This window comes from Pongo abelii, chromosome 2 (genome assembly GCF_028885655.2).
Source record: "Pongo abelii isolate AG06213 chromosome 2, NHGRI_mPonAbe1-v2.0_pri, whole genome shotgun sequence".
NCBI lineage: Eukaryota > Metazoa > Chordata > Mammalia > Primates > Hominidae > Pongo > Pongo abelii.
In genome coordinates, this window is record NC_085928.1 from 153880014 (window position 1) to 153899121 (window position 19108).

Genomic DNA, 19108 nt, shown 5'->3' on the forward strand with positions numbered 1-19108 from the left:
CTCAGCTATTTAAAAAAATTATTGTGTCCCATATAGGCTAAGTCTCAGATAACCTGCTACATCTTCTGCCCCAATTTCTATGCACAGTCTCCATCTACAAAATTCCTTCTGCAAATTTTTTCGTGTTGTGACTGCATGATCCCCAAATTTCAGTCTTCTCTTTGGCAGATACTAAGTGGATGGGCATCTTATCCAAGGATATCCAATCTACAGGTGGCTCTATCTAAAGAGTGACTTACCAAACCAAACTTCTCTCTCAGAAATTTGACCATGTAAGAAAAGCCAACTCAGAGCAGGAAAGAGTAGCAGTAGAGATAGTCACAAAAATATTAATCAGAGCATGGCAATAGCTGGAGTTATGAGAAGGATGCACATTTAACTCTTGTTACCGAGTCTGTGATATAGTACTCTTGTTTCCTCAGAGCCCTGGGGCCTGAACCACACTCAGGTATGATAATCTGGTGACTGTGAAGCCAGGTCAACTTCAGTTTGTTTTGTTTTTTCTTTTTTGATGCTTCCTGGGTTATTTGGAGATCTTGCCATGCATTATCTTCATTTCTATGTTTACTCTGAAAAACATACAGACAACAAAAGACAACTATATGTTACTTGAAAAATTTGAGTAAGGTTGTGTTTTTTTTCCCTGAAAGATTACAACACAAGATCTTTGCTTTTTATTGCATTAATTCATATAATAATAATACAAGTTGAAAATCTGAAAAGCTTGGGTCTAGAACTGTACTGAATTTTGGATATTGTTAGATTTTTGAATGTTTGCATATGCATAATGAGATATATTGGGGAGAAGATTAAAACCTAAACCACCAATTTTTTTATACTTCAGATATACCATATACATATAGCCAGAAGGTAATTTTATATAATATTTTAAGTAATTTTGTGCATGAAACGAAGTTTGTGTGCATTGAACCATCAGAAAGTAAAGACGTCACTGACTCAGCCAGCCACAGGAACAATATCTGATTGTTTGGCATCACCATCATTCCTGACTGTGAAATTATATGCTACAAATAAGCAATTATTTTCTCGTACTTATTCACACATGAATACTTAACAGTAAAAATATACATATAATGTACCATTAATACAGTGAAAAAACAATGTGTTCGGGGTAACTAAGCAACACAGTCACCTCACCAGAATACCTATAGAAGCTCTTAAACAACATCAACAAACAATGGGAAGATGTTATTTTTTTTCTATTATGCTGTATTTTGATTAAAAGGTTAATATACATTGCATTTTATTTTTCTTTGGTGAAAACATACTATCAGAAGCAGTTGAGGAACCAGGAAATGGGTTCTCTAGGGATGAGAAAGCATTCTGCCTGATAGCTCTTGAAAATGTTTTCTCTACGCTCATTTCCTTCATTAACAAAGGTTTTTGTCTTAGAAGTTACGCTTTGGGCCCGGCATGGTGGCTCACGCCTGCAATCCCAGCACTTTGGGAGGCCGAGGCGGGCGGATCATGAAGTCAGGAGATTGGGACCGTCCTGGCTAACACAGTGAAACCCCGTCTCTACTAAAAAAAAATACAAAAAATTAGACGGGCGTGGTTCCAGGCACCTGTAGTCCCAGCTACTCGGGAGGCTGAGGCAAGAGAATGGCGTGAACCCGGGAGGCGGAGCTTGCCGTGAGCCCAGATCGCGCCACTGCACTCCAGCCTGGGCAACCGAGCGAGACTCCGTCTCAAAAAAAAAAAAAAAAAAAGTTACTCTCTGATTTTCTAGACTGACAATTTCTTCTTCTCTTATGAGTGCCTACTGTTCTAATCCTTTAATTAGCCCATCACATCACACATTTTCACCATATCATCCTCAGCACCACTTTTTCTGTAGTGTTAACATCATCCTCATCATCACTGGTATCATGATCACCTTGATTCAGAACCATTTTGTCTATTTTCCCATTAGTCACTGAGCAAACACCTGGAGCCTCATTATGCAGGTTAAAAGCTTTTTTGATATTCACTTCTTTCAGCTTACTAATGGATTTCGAAGATACATATTTTGCATATACAGAAGGTCAGACATCAATTTTTTTTTCTCACTTGACATATGGAATCCTTCAAAGCCACGACCATGTTCGTCATTATCACGGAACATAGTGGTATCACAGGCGAGAGGTTGTGTCAGGCACTCACAAATATGTCTTTGGTCACTGTGTTCCAAGCATTGGCAACAGCATATGTGGCATCTTTCATGCTAACTTCTTTTTGAAAACCTTCCACACTCATGCATCTGTTCATTGTTGCTAGCATGCTATTCAAGAAAATGTTTGTATATTAGTCTTAATTGATCAAAAGATACTCTGTTAAACTGGCTGAATTAATGAAGTTACTTTTGGGGGAAAGTATGTAGCATAAACTTTATTTTCTATGAGAATTTCAGCTAGAGGATGAGCAGAACTATTGCCACGGAAAAACAAAATCTTGCTGTTACTATGTAGCTCAGCTTCCCTGCAGTGGGCATAAGCCACTTGTACAAAATATTTGTGAAGTCAGTCTGAAAAGATGCTCCTGGTGGTCCATGCCTTTTTGGTAGTATAATAGTGAACTGAAGTAACTCCTTGAAAACAGCAAGGATGGAAGCTTTTGTCTATCACAGAAAGTTTACATTTATGCGTGCCTGCTGCATTAGCACATCCCAGTACAGCTTATTCTGTTCTTGGCATCCTTAATACTTAGGGGCTGTCTCATGAACTGCCATCATTGTCTTTCTGTGGCAGTTACACCAAAATTAGCACCGTCCCTGGCATGTTGTTTCATCAGCATTATAGAATTGTTCCAGCTTCAGATTTTTATCAGTGATAACCTTGGCAAACTTGTCAATAAATTTCTTTGCTGCTTTATGATCAGTGGATGCTTTATCACAACAACTCTTCAAAAATTTAATATCATGTCTTTTCTTAAATGTTCACCATAAGCTTCTTAAATACTAACAGTTCCCTTCAATGTTCAGTTCATTGTGATAAATCTTTACTTGGTTCTTGATCAGTGTACCATTAAATGGCGTGTGTTCATTACAATGCTAATGGATTCACTCTTTCAATACGTAATCAAGATCTTCATTTTTAGTTTTATGCAGTGTTTCTCTGCTTTACATTACCTTCTGTTCATCATTTTCAACATAGAACTTCAACAATGTATTCTTCTGTTTCTTCAGATCATATATGTTGTCATTCCAACAACATACTCTTTGTAAGATATTTCGTACTCACACTGCTGTCTGATTTCTCAGACAGCAGAAACCAGCAGTGTCTGGTTTCTCAGGCAGCAGTGTGAGCATAACACATCCTGACTTTCTGTGTTATAGACAAATATAAATGTTTCCTCTTTTTCTTATTGCTGGTACCCACAGGGATACCTTCAGATCTTTTTGACATTTCCAACCCTATTTCTATACCACGAAGCAGAGAATAAACAACAACAACAACAAAAACACAGAAATAGCTTGGGCCCATGTGGGGCATCATGGGAAACTTGCTGTTGGTGCATCCAGCATGCACCTGTGCCATTTTTTACCCTTTGTGGGCATGCTTGTGTGGGAGAATCTGGGCATACAGAGCAAAGAAATATCACAACTGAAGGAATCTGGGAGGTATTTTTTCTCTTGAAGATGTGGAGTGTATTAGTCTGGGTTCTCAAGAGGGACAGAACTAGTAGGATAGATGTATATATAAAGGAGAGTTTATTAAGGAGTATTGACTCACGTGGTCACAAGGTGAGGTCCCACAGTCTGCAACTTGAGGAGCAAGGATGCCAGTCCGAGTCCCAAAACTGAAGAACTTGGAGTCTGATGTTTGAGGGCAGGAAGCATCCAGCATGGGAGAAAGATGTAGTCCAGAAGACTAAACCAGTCTAGTCGTTTCATACTTTTCTGCCTGCTTTTATTCTGGCCATGCTGGCAGCTGATAGATTGTGCTCACCCAGATTGAGGGTGGGTCTGCCTTTCCCAGTCCACTGACTCAAATGTTAATCTCCTTTGGCAACACCCTCACAGACACACCCAGGAACAATAATTTGCATCCTTCAATCCAATCAAGTTGACACTCCATATTAAGCATCATATGAAGTAAACGGTGTTTTGTGCATTTTGACCATGACATGTCACATGAGGTCAGACATAAAATTTTCCACTTATGGCATCATGTCAGCTCTCAAAAAGTTTTAGATTTTGAAGAATTTTGGATTTTATAATTTTTGATTAGGGATGCTTTGCCTATAATAACTACTGACAATTACTACTAGTACCCTACCTATCAGGAACTGTGTTAAGTTCAAATGTGTTGTCTCATTTAGTTCTCACAATCTTTTCAAGTAGGTTGCATTAACCTTCAATAACAGATAAGGTAACGGAGGCACAATAAGATGCATTAATCAGCCCAAAACCATACACCTAGTAAACGGCAAAGCAGGGACTTAAGATCAGGTCTGTGTGATTCCAGAACCCATATCTCTGTGATGTTCTACCAATTCTTTACCTGATTTTAAGGACTCTACAATTTTCTGACATAGAACTTTCTGACTTATTATTCTGTTTTTATGAAACTGGCATTCTTGTTGTTTCACTAAAATTTAGTTTTATTTTATTCACTGTTGTTTTGTTTTGCATTTTTTAAGGAGATTTTGTTCCTTGAGCCTAGATTACCTTTTGACTTCATCTAATTAAACCCTAACATTCCTTTAGGATTCAGCTCAATCCTTAATAATCTTTAAAATTCCTTTTTCCACCCCACTTATTCCACAGCAAGAACACACAATGTTACATTATTTAATCTCTCTTTCCACTGATTAATATTGCTTCATATAAGTAAGTTTTTTCTCCCTATAAGGTTAATTTGGTGTCTGGAATCATGTTTTATTTTTTATCACTATGAAATCACCTTTATAAGTTGAAGTCATGGTAGACTTTACCACTTCACATATTTAATTTTTGTTTGATTAAAATTTATTTTAAATTTATTTATTATCAATATGTTAAATTTAAATTAATTAAGTACTATGTATAAAATATACAACATGCTTCATTTTACACTGAGAGATTTGAGAATAAAGTACAACTTCGATCAATCTTAAAGTCATTTTAGTCACTTGACAAATAATTTTTCTTTATTTGCAGATTCAAACAATGTATGTCAGTTTAGTTTTATTTCTATGCCAGTTAAAATAGAAAAGATAATATTAAATGTCTCTGTTTTTGTTGTTCAGCTCTCATTCTGTCTGTCCTCCTGGTAACAAACTCACAGCTTTACTTAGCGAACAACACTCCTTTATTCTTAGTCCATAGAGTTCAGTGCAGAAATCATCCCTTTTGGCTCCTGGCCCTTTAGAACTGCATTGCTTTGTTCACTTTCACTCAGGAATAACAGGAATCCAATCTAAAAAAATAAAATTCAAGATCTTTTTCTGGAACTATTGAAAGAAAGGCAGGACTCTTCTCTCCTAAACATGTTAGTAATGAGGAAGATGTGAGCCTGGAACTACTTGAGACAATAAGAGGAGCCTGAGAATAAACCCAATGGAGAAATAAGCAGAGATGGAGAGAAACCAAGTTTAGATGGCATTGAACAAGTCCTTGGATCAAACTGTACCACAACCTGCTCTCTGCTCTACAAACACCTGAGTCAATAGGTTTCCTTTTTTGGCATAAGCCAGTCTAAATTGAGATTTCTGTCATGTAAAATCACAGGAGTTCTAATCAATTTACCTTCTTTTACCAAATAAGAAATTACATTTTTCATTGTCCATCTCTCCCAAAAGAAACAGATAAACTCCATACATCCCACTTTCTCTATACTATGTGGTTAGCCACTGTTTGCCCCCATTGTACCAATACCAAGTGCTGTATAACTTTCATTATAAAAAGGAAAGGTCTGATAATAGGTAAAATAGACAAATAGCAAACTCTGATACTACTAAGTATATATGCATCTTTTTTTTTTTTTTGAAGTGGTTAGAAAAGTTTATTTTGTGCTTAGATATTTTTCTAAGGCATCACAAGTTACACATCCAAACTCTTCAATGGTACAATATTTTAAATTTTAAAAGAGAGGGCTTTAAAGAAAACTTGTATATTATGATACTGTAAATCTAATGGATTCATATAGCAACAGAGCCTAGAAAGAAGGGGACATTACAGAAATTGTCTACTACATAATGGTCAGTTGATTCGTTGTATTTATGGTTTTCCCCCTTCTCTTAAGGTGAAAACTATGTATTCTAGCTCTTTAAGGAGTAAAAATACACTAAAATGTTCCATCCTACTGACTTTTACCTGTGAAATCCCACACAATATTACCAGTCAGGAAGAACACAGGATAATATGAAGTTTGTCTTTTAAAAAATATAAAAATGTTATTATTTTAAAACATCAAGCATTACAGCCTGTAAAATCAATTAAGAACTTTCTGTATATGAGGACAAAAATACATTTAAGACATATACAAGAAGATGCTTTTTCCTGAGTAGAATGCAAACTTTTATATTAAGCTTCTGTGAATTTTCAAAATGTGAAATACCAAGGCTTTTTCACATCAGACAAAAATCAGGAATGTTCACCTTCACATCCAAAAAGAAAAAAAAATTTCAAGTTGAAGTTCAGCAAGAATGATGTAAAATCTGAAAAGAGTGGCCGAAATTTAAAATTACAACAGATTGTTCAATTTGATGGATCTCTCAGTAAACTTCAGTTTGAAACAACAAAAAAATACTGTTTACTAAAACATAAAAAATGTTTCCAGGAAATTATCATCCAATTTGAAAAATAAAAAATGTAACCCATAGTAAGTAAGAAAAATACAAGAGAAAATCAAACTTTGTTGGAATCAAGAGAATACCATGAACTTAAAAACTTCCTAATCAGTAGCATATCCTGTATTACCATGTGTAGAAAACTGTAATTAATTAATGTAAGGTGGTTTTTATTAGTTGCATAACCTAAAAATACAAGGAAATTTTGGAATATACCTCTAAAAAGACCACAAAATTATCACTGCAATACACATTTCTTGAGACAATGGGCAAAGTTCCCATTTATGGGAAATACACCTTCTTTTTTTCACACAGTAAAACCGAGAAAAATTATATCAAATGAGAAATATTTTTCTCTAAAATAATCTTCTTAAATACCTCAATAATGCAATACTTGGGAAACGTAAATTTTCAAAACTCAGACTTGAAACAGGTTATTATTAAACAAATATACATAAATCTTATTGCTTGGCACAATTTTTCAAAAATTAGAGAACTATTTAAACCATCATACTGTGCTTAAATCATATTTCAAACTTGTATACCTAGTGCTTTTATGTTCTGAATGTAGAGTCTTCAATTTAATGACAATCTAGACTGAACCCTGCAATATACAAAAAAGTCACAGTTCACTTCAAACCAAACAAAATCATCAATCTTCTGTTTTTATCAAAATCATAATATTAAGATAACTATAAAATTTAACTAGGATTTAAGCGTTGTCTTATGGCATTCTGTGGAAAGTCTTTGTTCCTTCTTTACTTTCAGCTTCTTCTTCTGAAACATCTTCTTCATCTGCCTCTTGTTCCTCCTCTACTTTTTTCAAAGGTTGTGCAGATTCTGATAATAATTTTTTTGAAGGGTATGGGTATGGCTGTGGTCTGTGCCTTTTTGAAGGACAAAGGCAATCTGCCACAAATATCATACAGAGTCCTAATAACAGTCCGGAAAACAGAGCTGCTAAAGCAAAAACAGTATATGATCCCTACACTGGCAATCTAAGGTCTTCAATAAAGTAGTTATGGCAAGTCCTGATCCACATAGACAGCTGAAAGAGTGCTGACATATTACTCATCAGAACAGAACCTGGACCAAACCATGATGAAACGGAATGGGAAAGTTTTGCTGAATGGGGAGAAGATCTTGAGGTTAATGTTGCGAACGTAGATGTCACAGAGCAGCCAGGACTGAGTGGACGGTTTATCATAACTGCTCTTCCTACTATTTATCATTGTAAAGATGGTGAATTTAGGCGCTATCAGGGTCCAAGGACTAAGAAGGACTTCATAAACTTTATAAGTGATAAAGAGTGGAAGAGTATTGAGTATATATGCATCTTAAAGAATGTGCATTTTCTGTTATTTAAACCAGATCTATATATATTTTTTCTCCTATTCTTGTGTTTTGTGTTGGTATAGGAAGGTGGTATCTGCCCTAGTTTATAGGAATGTGAAGGTGAAGAGGCTTGCTAATTCACCTGAAGTTAACAGGAATGCATAGGCATGACTCTATACATAAGACATGACCTACATATTTCTAGACTGACTGGATAAGTCTTCAGGGCAAACAATCCCAAGTTAAGCAATACACATCAATTGAGTTTTGAAATAGAAACGTCTCTAATTTCTTTGTCATAAAAAAGTTAAAAGATTTCTAGCTCAAATGTCTTGCTATTTCATTTGGAAGTAAGCTGACAGTAGTCCTTCTCACACAGACGTATTATTGACATGCATTACACTAGAATATTTATTAGCAGCATTCATTGAGCTGTAAATCACTGGGGAGGTCCAGGATTAGCAAGATATTAATGTCTAACAGCACAAGATTACCATTAATTTTATCTTTCCAAGTATTACAGTTTATAAAGACAGTCACATAATTTCAGTTTAAATGTCCCTTAAGTCATCATTTTATTATAACTGAATCTTGCTGTTAATCGAGACTTTATAGAAAAAAAATCAATCAGAATTACAAAAGCCTTAGTCTGCTGTGATTATGTTGAATACTATGCCACTCAGGAAGTACTTTGGACTTGGTATTCTTATGGCAAGATCTAGACTGCTATAGATTAAATGCTTAGGTTCCTCCAAATTTTTAAATTGAAAACCCTAATCCTGGCTGGGTGTGGTGGCTCATGCCTGTAATCCCAGCACTTTGGGAGACTGAGGCGAGCAGATAACCTGAGTTCAAGAGTTCAAGACTGGCCTGGCCAAAATGATGAAACCCTGCCTCTACTAAAAATACAAAAATTAGCCAGTCATGATGGCACGCACTTTTAGTCCCAGCTGCTTAGGAGGCTGAGGCACAAGAATTGCTTGAATCCAGGAGGCGTAAGTTGCAGTGAGAAGAGATCGTGCCACTGCACTCCAACCTAGGTGACAGACGCGACAGAGTGAGACCCCGCCAAAAAAAAAAAAAAAAAAGAAAACCCTAATTTGGAGGTTGGGACTGTGGAAGGTAATTAGAGTTAGATGAAATGATGAGGGTGGAGCTCTCATGTTGGGATTAACGCCCTTATGAAAAGAGGATGAGTCACAAGGTCTCTCTATATGTATCATGTTGGGCTACAGTAAGAAGACAGCCATCTGTAAACTAGGAAGAGGGCCCTCACCCTGAACTTGACCATGCTGGCAGCTGATCTCAGACTTCTACCCTTCAAAACTGAGAGAAATAAGCATTTGCTGTTTAAGCTACCCAATCTATGGTAGTTTGGTATAGCAGCTCAAACTGACAGAGATATAGACCATACAAAGACAAATTATGTATCTATTAGAATGTTTACAGCTGCAAGTAAAAGAATACCCAATTGAAAGTGAATTAAATAAAAAGTTCATTATCTGATATAAAAAGAAGTACAGAGTTGGTTGGTTTGGGTTTTAACTTCTGTCAAGGTGTTATTAAGGACCAGGCTGTTTTTCTGTTTTTTCCCTCTTTCATTCTTAGAGCTACAAAATAACCACTGAGCAACATGCATATCCTCACACAACACATACAAGAGCAGAAATAAGTCTTATGTATTGGTTATGAAAATCTTTCCCAGAAGCCTAGCACACCTGTGATGAGTTCCCTTGACCAGCACTGGCTTATACATTTAGTGGAATGCATAAGCTGGAATAATTTTTGGAGAATCAGATAAGTTCAGTGTCTAGAGAGGGTAGAGAGAAGAGAGAATTTGTTTGTGAACCACTACTGTCTAAATTTTCAAACTGTCTTGCCATCTGATTGCTTTGCAGACAGTGAGAAATAGCAGCTCTTTGCCAAATGAAATAGTATATTAGAATCCCAAGTTAAATAAAGATTGATGGGTTTGTCTTTGAGAAAGGTAGAAAGGAAACTTCCACTTAAATCCTTCTTTCTTTTTTTTTTTAAGACTTATCTAGAATTTGGATTCTACCTAGACAGTGGGTCTACATGCCAAAGAAACCCTTTCTAGTTTGATCTGTTGTCAATAAATGCATCATTTTGCATTATAATAGAAACTATGCTCTTAAATAAATGGGCATGCTTCCTTTCACTTATTGTTGTAATTTTCCCTTTGGGCCCTGCTGTTGTCAAAGGCCTATGTGTGTTTTATAAATAGAGCTCTAGGCTATTGTGCTATGATAGAAATCTACCTTATTTAAGAATAGGAATTTTTTCTATATTCAAGACAATATAAACATAATTATGTTGTTTGGAATGCCCTATTTCTGACATGCTTCTTATCCTAACAGCTGCTTTGTTTTTAAGCTTAAAAAGCTAATATTCAAGTAAACACACACATACTGACGCACACTAAAACAAAAACAAAACTCTAAAAAATGCCAGACCAAAGCCTGTTTAAATTTATAATATTTAAATATTAATGATAGAGAAATCCCTTTTTCTACATTCATTGCTTAGCATTGTTGAAGCATTGCTTCTGCTACTTTTAAATTTTAAATTCAATGCAATTAACATTTACTGAGTTTCTAAAATATGAAAGTCATTATATTAAGTTCTGTAGGGACACAACTAAATAAATTTGCTTTTTGTAAGAAATTAATCATCCACAAATGATATAGATCAATATGTAGATAACTTTAATGCAAGGTATCAGCCACGTACCTGAAGTTTAAACAATGACTATGGTAACAAGCAGTTAAGCCTCTCTGGCAGGATCTGGGAAGGTTTTGTGAAGGAGTAATCTACAGGTTTGCCTTTTAGGATGGGCAAACAAAGGAAAGTAGGACTCTTGGTACTACAAATTGTGAGATCTAAACAAGAAGGAATGCATATCATGAGGTAAGAAAATGAGCAGTCAGATAGTCAGACTATAAAGTCAAGTTGGACTAAAGCAGACAAGGGACCTGAAATATGGACTTGGGCTGGTTTGAAAGCAATACAAAACAGGATGGAAGCAACATTAAGCTACTGAATATTCCTGGCCATAGCCAAGGCACGATCGCTATGCTTTAGAACTCTCATACCTCTGTCTGCAAATCACTAATCTTTGTTGAACACTCTGTTCTAGTCAACAGTCTAAGTGCTGCAATTGTACTGACTCATATTATCCTTACAAAAACCCTATTAATCACTTACTACTATAAACTTACATTTAAAGTCAAGAAATGTAGACAAATAGAGATTCAGAAACTTGCCCAAGTTCTTACAACTTGTCTAAGGTCACACTCTTAATTACTACCTCTGTGGATGAGAAGAAAAATAGTTATTTCTTCTTAATAAACAGCATTTACATATTTTTATTAAAAGAAAAAGGATCATATGTCAAAGTGCATATTTCTTATGTTAAAATTATTTGTCTAATGATTTACCATAGCAAATTTTCAGTATAAACTTCAATTCCTGTAATTCCCTCCGCAAGAAGAAATCTCATAGAATAGTTAAAAATAGTGCATTAGTTATAAATCTTTCATCTGAAAAAAAAAGGCTGGAAGCCATTCAGAATACTACAACATTTACCGTATTTATTATTTAAAACAAAAAGGAAAAGGCTTTATAATATTAATTTAGTGGATCCATGGAACACTGGAATTGAAAGGGACTGAATTAATCATTATCTAGGCCAGAATTCAATCTGGCTGCCCTCAGATGTTATTTATTTGGCCTGCAAAGTGATTTATTTTCTGCTTTAAATTAATTAAATTTTGTAATTTTTCTGAAAATTGAATAAATTCCATTTTTCTGAAATTGAATTAGTTGGCAATTAAAAAAGAGTTAGAAATCCAATCTAAAAATATCAATTTCCAACATTTCATAAAAGATGAAACATGATGCAATGGTGACCACCCATTCCTATGACAACAATCAACTAGAGCTGAGTAGAGGCTGGTTCATTCAGATGGATTCTGTTCTACCTGATTAGTCAAAGATCATGTGTTGGTTTTCCATTAATACATAACCAATTACCATAAATATAACAACTTAAAACAATACCTGTTTATTAGCTTACAGTTTCGTAGGTCAAAAGTTTATAGTAATTTTTCTCTACTTCATGGGTGGCATCTCTGCTAAGGGTCTCACAGGGCCACAATAAAAATGTCAGTCAGGCTGAGCTCTTACCTAAAGACTGTAGGGAAGAATCTGCTTCCGAGCTCACCCAGATTGTTGGCAGATTCTGTTCCATGTGGTTGTAGAACTGAGGTTCCCATTTTCTAGTTGGCACTAAGTCAGGGATCATTCTCAGTAGTTATGGGCCACTGTTAGCTCCTTTCCCTAGGTGCCTTTCATCTTCAGAGCCAACAGTGGACTATCTGTCATGTTAAATCCTTATTTATTTATTTATTTATTTATTTATTTATTTATTTATTTTTGAGATGGAGTCTCAAGCTGTCTCCCAGGCTGGAGTGCAATGGCACAATCTCAGCTCACTGCAACCTCCGCCTCCTGGGTTCAAGCGATTCTCCTGCCTCAGCTTCCTGAGTAGCTGGGGTTACAGGTGCCTGCCACCACGCCAAGCTAATTTTTGTATTTTTAGTAGAGACAGGGTTTCACCATGTTAGCCAGGCTGGTCTTGAACTCCTGACCTCAGATGATCCACCCGCCTTGGCCTCCCAAAGTGCTGGGATTACAGGTGTGAGCCACTATGCCCAGCCGAATCCTTGTATTTTGAATCTCTCTGAATTTCCCTTCTACAACCACCTAGGAAAAACTGTCTGCTTTTAAAGAGCTGATGTGATTAGTTTGGGGGTCATGTGGCTAATCTTATTTTAAGGACAACTGATTAGTAACTTTCATCTGCCAAATACTTTTGATCAAGTAATATAATAAGATTATAGGAGCAACACCAGTGCTGATATTATGGGACCATTTTAGAATTCCGTATACAGTAGACAGCAATGGTCTTCTTGACTATTGTAAATACAAAAGTACCAAATGTACATGAGTATGTAGAGTCGTGGAAACTCTTGTTACTGGAAGGAGATATATTGGTGCTGCTATGCTGTAATGCTATTGAACAGAACATGTGCTTGCATGCTTTGTAACACAGAAATCCCACATCCGGGTACATGCTCAATAGAAATATGCACTTAATATGCAAACAAGGACTCACAGCAAATGTTCTATGATTGTGTAATATCCCTTATAGAAAATATAGAAAACCCCCCTATAAGGGACCCATTATAGAAAATAATCTCGTTTTTTGAATATTGCAGTTTACTTATGGACATTGTCAACATTGCAGTCTTTGGCCATCTTTTGAATATTTTTGAGGTCTTCCATTTATAGCTGACTGTATTTGCCTGAAGTGCATTAAGGAAGACCCTTGGAAAAAATTCTATAAATGAGATTTGAGACATAACACTATCATATAATAATTGTGTTTATTTATTTATTTTTTTTTGTAGGAAGTAGATGATACATTTCAACTTTGGGTATTGTCTATTATCTTAGCTAGGTATGTAAAAGTCTATGTGCTCCTTCCCAGAGATAGGCTATGTGTTTGCCTAAGGGAGGAGAATATGTACCATCTGTAAGTTCTTTACAGAGAGTCCCTTTGTCTAGAAATTATGTTTGTTTGCTTTATTTCCCCTAAAGAATTGGGGAGACACATGTCCCTTTGTATCTCAAATAAAGACAAAAATAAAATATAACTGGATGCTACTTAGAAGCCACTTATTTCAGTTCTGACAGAAGGAAGAATAAGGGTCAGAACACCTGCTCTTCTCTGTTGCTGAAAGTTTGACCTGGCAGTGGCTTGTTTTAGGACGTCAGACAATATCCTTATGTGTTCTCTGTCCCCGGCATGGTACATACTCAGGATCAAGGGCAGTTATGAAGATCAGTGAGTACCACCTTAGATGAAAGATTTCAGCAGAAAGGAGAATATGTTGGCATTTTATGTGTTAGGAAATAAAAGCAGAGGGAAACCATGAAGCTGTCTCTTGATATCTTAGAAGTTATACCTTATTGCAATTAAAATAAATCATAGGGTAATCTTGGACATATAATATAGATAGCCCTAAATTCAGCTGGCCCTAAGACACATATAGAGTCTGCTGTTTTTCCTTTTTCTTCTTTTACCTATTATAAAATTTTCACTTCATAAGTTGTTTTACATCAAGAAAAACATCATTCGCATTTTATTTCTATTTAAACAATAGTTATCTTTCTGCTTTTCTAGAGCTTTTCCTAGTTTAACAGACTTCTGTTGAAATTGCTATATATAATTGTACCTATCATTATTACCTTTGATAGTCATTAAAGTTATTAACAAATATCGTTGATTTGTTGCCTTCTCTCCTTCTGGGCACGGGGTAGGATTTTACTTTTCCATCAGTGAATACTTCACTATGTGCCCTTTTCTTTCTATGATGCCATCTGGGAATACAAGCTCCATCAGCCTGGGCCACAGAGTAAGTAAGACTTATGTAGAACAGAAGTCCAGCCAACTTACAATAGATGCAGCATAAAAAATATTCCTGTGTTGAGGTTTTTGAGTTTGTTATTGTAGCATATCCCAGCTATCCTGATTTATCCATGGTCAGAACAGTTTTGAGACTCCTTCAAGCTTGTCAAAATCGTTCTGTGATTTCAATAGTCTTCACTAGTACATGCAATTTGCATGGAAAGAACAGAGGTTTGCAATGTTCAAATGTTAGGTTTTTGTTTGTTTTGAGGCAGGGTTTCACTCTGTCACCCAGGCTGGAATACAGTGTCACAATGATGGCTCATGGCAACCTTCACCTCTCTGGACTCAAGAAATCCTCCCACCTCAGCCTCCTGAGTAGCTGGGACCACAGGTGTGCACCACCACACCCGGCTAATTTTTGTATTTTTTGCAGAGACAGAAATTTGTCATATTTCCCAGGCTGGTCTTGAATTCCTGGGCTCAAGCTATCCTTGTGCCTTGGCCCCCAAAGTGGCAGAATTATAGGCATAAACCACCACACCTAGGCAAATATCGGCTTTTTACTGTTCAATTATGTGATACTTTTCTATTGTGCCAAATATTACATAACTGAACTTTAAGTTTTCTTCAATTTTTTTTCACATAGGAATGAAATTTGACTTTCAGTAAAAATAATAATTTTCTACTTCATGAATACCCTTTATGAGTTGATTGTTTTGGGGAAGACATACCTAGCAGTCTCCCCATCTTTTATGAACTTGTACTCTAAGTTATAATAAATACTAAAGGCACTCCAATTTTATACATGCCTTGTTGACAACATGCACATATAGTCTGCAAACATATTTTGCTTGTTAATGTGTAACAAGCCGACACATGAATTTGAATTGCTCTTGACATTCTTCCCCCCACCATATAAAACATGTTCACAAATCAGCTGATACATTTCAAAGTTTGTTAATGTTTTCATTTAGTGCCAGTTTTAGGTTCTGAAAATGGTGTATGATGGTTCTCAGATGAGCTGTAAAATAATACCTATATGGAATTTGGCATACTAGAATGATTAATTGATTATAATTACTTTCACTTTATATAGACAACTGATTGTGGGTTTTGATTGATGAGACTAAAATGCAGATGTAGAACTTTAAATGTCTAAAAGACTTGGTTTTTTTCCCATAATCTATTGGAAAGGCTTGCAAAAGCCAAGAGAAGGCTGCTGCCTGGTTTTCAAGGGGCATATATTATATTGGCGAACTCACAAGAGTCCTTGAAACTGGTAAATAACCATTGAAAATCAGTTGATTTGTTTGTAATAAGCAAATTAACTCTTGCGTGGACCACCATATTGATGGAAGAACCAGCCCATTCTGGGAAACAACAAACAAACAAAAAGTAGATTTCTTTATAAACATAGAATAGGGACAGTTTGCTGTAGGATTTAAATGTGTAATGGCTTAAAGCTAATACCAATTATTTTATTTACATAATGATAAAAATACTATTGCCAATTGGCCTTGCATACTGGAAAGCAGTTGACTTAATATTTACTTTGAATGTTTGCCTTCATGCTTCTCTGTTTGCATAGCTTGTGCTACTACCAACTTTATTTTGATTGATACCTACATTTAAAAAATATGTTCATATCAGGCCTGTGTGGTGGCTCACACCTGTAATTCCAGCACTTTTGGAAGCCAAGACAGGCAGATCATGAGGTCAAGAGACTGAGACCATCCAAGCCGCACGGTGAAACCCCATCTCTACTAAAAATACAAAAATTAGCTGGGCATGGCGGCACGCACCTATAGTCCCAACTACTCGGGAAGCTGAGGAAGGAGAATCACAAATATATATAAAAAATATATATATTTGTACAAATATATATATACAAACATATACACACACATATATATGTATATATATGTGTATATATATATATGTTCGTGTCTTAAGCTTGGTCATAATAGGGCTTATGGGTCTGAAAAAAACTTCTGTTTGTTTTATGTAATATTGCTTATCTCTGCTTAATCTCCTCTGAGTGGATTTGACAGTGAGACTCCCCCAAGACATTTCCCTTATTTCCAGACTTCTGACTTCCACTTACTGATAATAGTAGGTGTTGCCTGGGTAATAAAGACAATGGTCATATGTTCAATTTTCTTGATAGCTTTTTTTTTAAATGTAAGCAAATTTCTAACAGTCCCATGAAACACATGCCAATTATAAAAAATCATCCATCTGTGAATATTTGTTTTATGTTTCTTTCATTTTTCCCCTTCATAATTTATTTTCACTTAGCACAGATGCTCTGTAAAGAATTATATGAATTCTTGGAGTTTTTGCAAAGAGGATGCTGTTTGAGGTCTACATCATCAAATGCTCGTTGATTCCTGAAAATATCATCATCAACTCAATCAGTAAATGTCACTTAAAAACATACAGATAAGGCAATTTGACTTTGAGTTCCAGAGGAAAATGAACACCTATTAAAAAAATTACTATCTACCATGAATGAAGTATTTTGTTTTTAATCTAGACTTTTTATAAGATTGTCTCTCTTTCTAAGTTGTGATTATTCATTTTTTAAAAATGTGTAGTTTGATTCTAAATGAACACATTACTTTGAGTATGATATGAAATTTTGGAATTTACCAGTGTATTATTTGCTTTTCAAATTGTTCTTTTCATAACAGCTAAAAAGAAGAGAACAAACAATGGTTCCTCCATATTCTTGGAATAGTTTATCTTGCAGAAGCTGTGATATAATCTTGTACTTCTTTTTTCTTTGGCATTCTGGTATGATTATTCAACATTTTATATATGTTGGGCTTACAAAGAAATCTTTAGATGATCATACTGAGCTCTATATAAGACTTCCATTTTCTTTGAGCTTAAATATTAGGCAAATTCTCTTGTTGATTTTACCCTAAGATTAATATTTCTAAAGGATCCCATCTTTGCAAGGAATTAAAAGGTCAGAATAATAAATCAAATAACTGCTATTAAAGTTAAACATAACACATATTACTTTTCCAGCAATGTAAAAAGGTGGCCTTTTCCAGCTATTCTGATAGATTGATTTGAATGATCTCAAAAATTGATATTGAGGCTAAAATAGAATAATGCAAACATTGAAAATGCTGCATTCAAGAGCAGTAGCACTCTGACTCATGTAACATGCATATTTTGAGTTTCTTCACTGTGTAAAGGCCAGAAAAGCAATACAGAACTGATCCCCAATGTACTACAGGTCACCTTGGTACAGAAGCATGGGATATACAGAAATCAGACAACAAAAAAATCAATGTGATAGTTCAATTGCAGTACAACTCAAAAAGGGAAAACAACATATTTATATCTTTTATTTTTAGCAAATGAGAGGAACAAATAAAATTTACAGAAGATCAGAGTAGCAAAGACACTTTTTGAAGGTAGTTACGCTTAGGTAAAAGTCATAGGCTGGCAGCTGTGACCGTCATTATTTAGCAGCATCCTAACAACGGAACCTGCCTTTTATTTAGCACCATGATGGTTTTCTAAGCAGGGTTCCTTCAGTCAGCCAAAAAAGTCACATCTCGTTCAGTAAGTACTAACAAAAAATTTGTTTCTCCCCAGGGCATCTGGTGGGGTACTTCCAAGCTGGGCGGTGAATAACTATTTGTTTCATTGTTTTATAATGAAAGAGACCTTGGAAGCTTGTAATTTTGAGAACATTGAGTGAAGTATGTGTTTTGTTCATTTGTTTGAAGAAATACTATTTCAGGTTATAGGAAAGAGTTGACTTTGTGTATTTTTTTCATAGGTCACTAAAAAAATTGCAGGTGACAAAGAATAGCTGCCTAACAAGTTACATTTTGACAAAACTGAATGGTAATAGAATGAAAGGGAAAACTGACGCAATAAGATTCATTCGATTGAGCCATATGAAATTGCTGATATAGACCATATTTAACCTCAAAAGTAGCCATTTAAAATTCAGCAACCTAATAATTAGAACTCATTTTGTCTCATTTTTTTCTGAAGCCCTCAAGACTGATAATAATGCAACAGATGTCAATTCTCCCAAAACTTTCCAAGAAAGGTGTTAGCTCTTTTAACCAGGATGGGCTAAGAGATGGCTAAATTGATTTTGCCTGCAGTGATCACCCACCTCCAACCTTAAAAGCATGGAGAAAGAAAATTAATGGAGAAGGCTTCCTTTAGAGAATGTGGGAGACAGTTGTGCGTTCTTTCTTCCAGGGGCAAGAGGAGAATGGATTCCTGCTGCACCTTAAGTCAAGTGGAAAGAGTCATAAGGCAGCCCCCATCTCAACCCACCTAGGCTGGAGGGAGCCTTCCTGGAAGCATTTTGAAAGGAAATTAATCCAAAACAATTCTTGGGTGACATAGTCTATCCAGGGCCTGAATTGTTGTGGGTTCCAAGTCTTAGAATCAGTCAGGCACCCTGTGCATTACAGGTATATAGTAGGAGGCTGCAGCAAAGAAATCTAAAAAACTCCTGTAAAA

General features: G+C 35.6%; 1 long non-coding RNA gene across 5 annotated transcripts in view; it reads left to right on the forward strand.

Moving 5' to 3' along the window:
• The window catches only part of LOC129058671 (uncharacterized), a 50129-nt gene extending 33017 nt beyond the window's left edge, over positions 1-17112 (forward strand). The window contains exons 3-5 of one of the 5 annotated variants that reach the window (XR_008523949.1): positions 13876-14035; positions 14512-14606; positions 16906-17112. This is a non-coding gene — a long non-coding RNA (uncharacterized LOC129058671). Of the gene's footprint in view, positions 1-13875; positions 14291-14511; positions 15163-16900 lie in introns of those variants that run through there. The other 4 variants (XR_008523950.1, XR_008523948.1, XR_008523947.2 and 1 more) reach the window with 4 other exon arrangements.
• The last annotated feature ends 1996 nt before the right edge of the window (positions 17113-19108 follow it).